Source organism: Cibotium barometz, chromosome 21 (assembly GCF_041138505.1).
Source record: "Cibotium barometz isolate CiBa-2024 chromosome 21, ASM4113850v1, whole genome shotgun sequence".
Lineage (NCBI taxonomy): Eukaryota > Viridiplantae > Streptophyta > Polypodiopsida > Cyatheales > Cibotiaceae > Cibotium > Cibotium barometz.
Window position 1 is genome coordinate 2,569,171 of NC_141066.1, and position 7,178 is coordinate 2,576,348.

The following is a 7,178-nucleotide window of genomic DNA, read 5'->3' on the forward strand; positions in this document are numbered from 1 at the left end:
AGCAATGACAAATGCGGAGAGCTCTCTTGCGTTTTTCCATAGCCCCGTTCTCTCTTGCATTTTTCCATAGCCCCTCTCTCTCTCTTGCATTTTTCCATAGCCACTATCTCTCTCTTCCATAGAGAGAGAGAGAGAGAGAGAGAGCGAGAGAGAGAGAGAGAGAGAGAGAGAGAGAGAGAGAGAGAGAGATAACTTCACACCTGGAAATCTATCCAACAAAACCACTTACCTGGGATTGGTTGAGCTGGGAGAGGCATAGCGCGATGGCAGAGTTTGACATGCACAGAGATGGATTGGTAGAATTCGACAAGCAGAGAGGCACGATGAGATGGCGCAGATGAGCAGAGGTCAGTGTTGCACAGAGAGGGAGGGAAAAGGGAGGGAGAATGGAGAGTAGAAAAGATGCTAGGGTTCCCAGTGAGAAGGGAGGAAGAATAGAGAGTAGAAAATATGCTAGGGTTCCCAGTGAGAAAGGAGGGAGAATAGAGAGTAGAATAGAGTCCCAATAGAGAGGGAGGGAGAAGGGAGGGGGAATAGAGAGTAGTAGAATACTTGCTAGTGATGATGCTAAGCATAAAAAATTCAAGTGGGCATCACCCCAGGCGCCGCCTACCTCTACAGGTTCAGCTCATCCAAGGTGGCACCTGCAAACCAATCCAGCTCACCCTGCACGCAGTCTAACTTCACCGAGACTTGAGTGACTGTAATTGTCATTCACGTGGTCGAAAATCCTGGGCGATTGTGCATGATATATTCTTTAAGCATACAATAAATGTTGGTGTTGATTACTTGATAGGCATACTCATAAAAAATTATTACAAAAATATTAAAAAGCTTTCAAAAATACAACCCTTATCCATGAAAGTTTTATAAGGTTTGCAACAATAAATCCCAAGACAAACCGTCATTAGCTCATTGTGTGCTTCATAGTACTTAAGCTAAAGTTGTTGTTATTATATTCTCATCTATTGGCAAATATGTCACGATCTATTACTATATTCGGACCTATTGTTGGTTCAAAACTTATCATACGTTCATCCATAAGACTCAATGAGATTGCAAGTTATGAGATTCAAGAACACTTTGATATTAGAGGCATGGCCTTTGCCCTCTACCTTACTTCATTGAGTGGTGAAGGGGTGAAAATTGAGCCGTAGGTATGGTGATGAGGGATTCAATGCTTGGCTATAAGGGTCTCGAAGCAATCCTTGAGTTGAAACAAAAAATTAAGTATCCTTTTATTCATAGTATTCTATTTCCAAGATAGCTAGGAAAAGATGTGCAGCCCTATGTCTTCAAAATGTCAACCCTTGTCCCGAGAAGTGGGGTGGACTCGGTCAATAGAATGAGGCCAGGTGGGAACTTGAAAATGATGTGGGTGCACTTTGACCACGTTCACAGGGTTGCTGGTTAGTTCACTATGGCTGCTCATGTTTACGATCCTTTCTGCAAGAGTTTCTAACCATTGCCACTCGTGAATTCAAAGTTGAGGACGTTGACTTTTCTTACACATGCATACATTTTAAATGCTCAAAATCTCAAGAGCAACCAATGCACCAAACTTGGGACAAGAGATAGTTATGTTCCAAAAGTTTGGAATGGCTAACAAGGCAAGCATAATGGAAAGGTTGACCATAGAGCAACACTCATGGATGGAGACTGAAATAAATTTCGAGGCTCATCAACCCCAAAACATTGTGCCTTGGTATTCCACTCCTTGTACATTAATATCACAGCTTGTTTGGAAGGTACTCAATCTTTGATGTGATTTGTGCTTATGCTTAATTGCTTCTCTTATCAAATCTCATTTGGCGTTTGTGTACATGGGTTTGATCTTAATTTAGGGTAAATGGGAACAATTCCTTAAGGATGAGGAGAGTAAGCTTGTTGGTCATGGGTTTGAGGGTGAGGAGTTGAAGAGGAAGATAGATGAGTCCATAAAACGCGAGGAGAAATTTCGAGATAGCGGTTATAAATACCTATGCATTGAAAACCCTGCAAATGGAGGAGTTATTTTCTATGCTCTTTAACAAATATTGGAGTGACAAAACCATGGTTGGCATAACAAGAGACAAGCTATATAGCTTATGCTCCGCCAAGATAACTATAGAGAGGTATGTGGTGTCCTTAAAAATCTCATGTTCATTGCTTTAATTTGTTCATGGTTCTCTCTTGATATTGAATCTAAAACTTTATGTCAATATTGGAAATATGACACCTATTTTTTTCAATCTTGAATGTTTTTTTTTGGAGTGTATGTAGGCAAAAAGAAATATTGCATATGATGACTTTGACAAAGGTCAAATATCCAAAAGGGGAACACTTTGGGGATTATAAGAAATTAAAATCTTACATGAGGCAAGAAGCATATTGGCTACATATATGTTTAACGAGGCGTGCATTCAAATCGCCAAGTTTGAGGTGGAATGGTCTCAAATGCCTAAGAGATTTGAGGGATATTTTAAAGCCCAATGCAAAATTCATGTGATAAATGCATACTCTCACATGTTAGGCAACATGGAGAGTGCTTCTAATAAGGTTAATATGCATGAGTTGCCATTCTCAAGCAAGAGACTTGTATACAGGTAGTGTTACATTTTATTCTCTAGCCATTTAAGTATATGTTGGTTTTCTTCTTATGTCATCTAAAATATATGGTTTGAAAAGCATGATGAGCTCTCTTTTATAGATGGCTCTTGGATTGCATTGAGCACAAATCCAAGAGACTTGTATACATGTAGTGTTACATTTTATTCTCTAGCCATTTAAGTATATGTTGGTTTTCTTCTTATGTCATCTAAAATCTATGGTTTGAAAAGCATGATGAGCTCTCTTTTATAGATGGCTCTCGGATTGCATTGAGCACAAATCCATTTCAGATATGCCCTCAGAGATTGCAGAGTGGCTAGATGGTGTGATGAGAACACTCTATTCTCAACTACCTTGGTGGAGAGGGGTATTATTGCATGGGAGTGCACCCATTGTCCTCGGTGGATTGAGTACCCCCTTGGAGTTATCCCTAATCAAGATCAATAGCTACATGCTTATAAGTAAACTCAAACCTACTTGACACTCTTAAAATTAAGATAGTTACAAGCGTTAAGGGTTTTGGTTGTTGATTTGTCTTATTTGTCTGCATGAAGGCTTTCTTCAAGAAAATCCTAAAGTGATTTTGAATGTGAGTATCACATCTCCACCCACAGAGGAGGTGACACAAGCAGTTGGGAAAAAGACTTCAGAGAATACCAACAAAGGGAAAGACAAGATCCATGGTGAGGAGCCATCTAGCCAAATAAATAGGGTGGTTATAGAGGATGAGCATGGGGATGAGAGTGAGCAATCCCTTTTGATTCGTGAACAAGAGGGGGAAAAAATTTGTACCTACCACTACGAGCAGGAATACGGTCCCTGAGTCCATCATAGATCGTCCCGGCTTCTTCAGAAGAGAGACGGCCAACAATGCGTACTATAAGTACAAGACTTTAATGATGTGCTAATTCGTGAATTTGAAATGAACATATTAATAATTTTTTACCTTATAATATTTTTACAATAGATTTGTTTGCGCATGTCATCGATCTCACGATTGGCTTGTTCTATCATAAGAACATGCATGTGCCCCACTATGACAAAGAGGCGAGTGAGGATGTATCTCATCTCTTGTTCCCGGCAACTAGGAGTTGTATCACAGAGGCTCATGCATGCATCAACAATGATTTCACCTGAGTGGGTACTAGTCAGAGGAGGGGACGAGCGCTCCAACGCTTTTTTTTGTAATAACACTAACTACAAAAATGTGTGTGAGTTATTTTCTACTTTTTTTAAAACAATCTATTAGTAATGAGTTTACACAAACTACAAAAATGAGTGTAGTTTCATTGATTACTTTTTTCATTGGCTATAGTTGGTTGCTCGGGTGATATTCACTTATGAGGAGGATTATGTTATTGATGTTTTGACTGGATGTGGTGGATTGGGAGCAGATTGTGCTGAGGAGATGCGCCATTGTTTGTTGTTAGAGGTTGATTTCTATGCTTTTAGTGAGTGCCTTCAAAATGATGATGAGTAATCGTGCAGTCATTTTGATTGCACACAGCTCTTATCTTTATCTTCATGTTTCTAAGTGTTGTTTTTGAAAAAAACCATTGCAACTAGAGACATGTATTTTGATCTCCTTGTTTTGTGGAGTAAGATATTGATCATTTTGAGATATCTATGGTTTCTAAAGTAAATGTTTTTTTTGAAGTAATCACTTCTTTTGCTAGTTAGTTCTTCATCTCATAGTTAAAGCTTCCTTCTTTGATAAATAGCACTACAAAGTGTGCTATCTAGCATCACATCTAAAAACCAGCATAGTCTAATAGCTAGATGATGCTAACTAGAATGGTCTAATAATAACAAGCATGGTTTGATAACTAGCATGTGCTAATAACTAGATTGTGTGCTAACTAGCAAGGTCTACTAACATGTGTCATTGGATGGTTGTTTATTCTACCATTCAAAAATGTGCCTTGGATGTAGCTTCCAAAGGCATGGTAAGTAAGTCATCTCTCAAATATAATGTCCATTTACTCAAATGTAATGGTTGTTTATGTGGGGGATAAACGCATTGTATAGGTAAGAAATGTAAATTTGAGCCCCAAATTCAAAAAGCTCTAAATTTCTTGCTAAAATCTCTAAATTAGAAGCTCACAAATTTATTATCCCCCTTATGGATAGTGTGTTACGTTCATATCTAGGAGAATTCGTAGTAGTTTTCCTAGACGACATACTTGTTTATAGTAAGTCGAGGAAAGAACACTTGCAACATTTACTCTTGGTATTTGAATTGCTTAGGGAAAACAAGCTACTTGCAAAGGAAAGCAAATGCACATTTTTTGCTAAGGAAATTCATTAACTAGGCCATATTATATCCACGACGGATGCGGATGGACCCTGAGAAGGTGGAATCCATTCTCAAATGGCCTGAGTCGAGAAATCCAGAAGAATTTAAATTTTCCTAATATTGTCGGGCTTTTACTGACAATACGTGAAGGACTACATGAAGATCACAATCCCCTTAATGGAGCAGTTAAGAACAAAAGATTAAACTATTTTTAGGAGGATACCGAACGAAGGAGTTTTGAGAAACTTAAGGTGGCCATAGCAACGGCACCTGTTTTAAGTACTATGGATCCCAATGAGCCATTTGTGGTGGGGACAGACGTGAGTAGGGAGGCCACTAGGGCGGTTTTAATGCAAAGGGGATGCCCTTTGGCATTGAAAGCAAAAAGCTTGACCATGCTCAGTGTAACTACTCAGCTTATGAGCGAGAGTTACTAGCTATTGTTCATTCTCAAAAAAAGTGGCAACATTACTTGTATAGTGCTACTTTTGAGGTCCGAGCAAACCATGAAAGTCTGGAATGGCTTTCTAGTCAAAATGAGTTATAGGGTAGAAAAGCTTGATGGGCAGAGCTCTTACAAGAGTTTGACCTAAAACTCCGTACCAGAAAGGTAAGTTTAACGTAGTGGCATGCACTGTCGATGATGAACGAGCTGAATTTCACTGTAATTAAAAGTAAATTCTTGGATTCACTATGTGGTATTTGTGAGCATGATCCTGTTTTCTCAGAGGTATGGCTTGTTGTACACATGCGCACTTGCCAATAGCCTACACCTTCCTTGTTTGGAAAGGAGTGCTAATCTAGAGTGACCATCCAAGGTCTCCACAAGAAGAAGAGTACAAATTAGTTTGGAGAGACTAGGTGAGTCTCTTGGGTTAAGTACTGAGACGGAGAGCTCGGGCGTGGACCCTTCACAACCATTTGACATTGGTTCATTTGGGGGTGATAAAGTTTGTTGGGGAGAAAAGTACAAACACTATTTAATTGACGGTGAGTACATTCTCTACAAAGGTAGAGCCTGCGTTGGAATCCAATGGCAAGGGTTGAGGCCATGTCTTGATCACCTCCTTGCCGCTTTTCCAAAAGCACTCATCACAAGGAGATTTCAAGCCATGCTCCCCCTTGGTGTCTCCACCAATGCTAAGGGTACCCTCTCAACATGCTAGATTCTAGTGTTTGTTTGGAATGAACTTATACAATTTGATTGAGAATCCAACAATGTAAAGAGAGTATAGTGTCTGAGGGCTTACAATTCAGGTGTTTCTCTATTTGGGCTATTCTAGTTAATCTCGCTTCAAAAAAAGAGGAAGAATCAAAAAAAGAGGAAGAAGGAGCGTTTAGGAGAAATCTCAGAGGGTAGATGGTTGTTGATTTGATTGCTTGTTCTTGGCCATGGCGGAGTTGATGGTGATTCTTAGAGTGAAGAGAAAGAAGTTCCTTTCAGTGGTGGCAAAAGGAAAAAGCAAAGAAGTTCCTTTCACAAGGCTCCGTGGGCAGATTTGAGTGCGTGGCTTCTTGGCACCGTAAAGGCCTCCTTGTGAGACAACAACAACAAGGAGATGATGAAGTAGTACAAGGGTCAAAGAAGATGAAGATCAAGCAGCTGAAGAAGCCTTTTGCCCTGGAGCATCAACAGAACAACTGATGATCCGTTCACAAGCTCGACGACCTACTTACGCATAGGATGAAGATGATGATGGAGGCTTTTTCCAACTAATCTGCGCTGTTTGACTCCTGCTCGAACATGACACGCGTAGAACTCTACTGATGGGCATGCTCCATTATAATGGTGTATGACACAGTTCTATCGAGGGCAGCAGAGCAGCGATCTCATGAGCAATGATTCTCCATGGGCAAGGTCAACTCCCTGCAGCGTCGCCCCAGCCTTCTTTTTTAAGGTTACGGTGCTGTAGTAGATCATCTGTCACACATTGCCATAGAGAAGATGCTATGCCAAAATTAGCTAATTCACATGCTCCCTTCAACCCTCAAAAAATGTATTGTATATGAGCGCTCTCTCACCAAAGAATACCAAACCCACCACACCTAAGTCTTTAGACTTTAGACAAAAGATGTATTCCAATTTTTATAATATCAAGAAAGAAAAAAAGGTGGTTGACGAAATCTCATGGCTGATTTAGGTGCCTATTCTCTCTTCCTTCTCCCTCTCTTTGATTCTGTAGCAGATTAGCTCTTTTTGGTGTGTTTCTTTATTCTGCGGTCATGGAAGAAGAGGGAGAGAGTGAGGAAGATGATGATAATAATATTTATTTCCTTTCTTTATTGTTGAGTG

General features: G+C 39.9%; 1 pseudogene; it reads left to right on the forward strand.

The window, feature by feature from the left end:
- Positions 1 to 263: 263 nt before the first annotated feature.
- On the forward strand, positions 264 to 2,589 carry LOC147626756 (uncharacterized; annotated as a pseudogene).
- Positions 2,590 to 7,178: the final 4,589 nt, after the last annotated feature.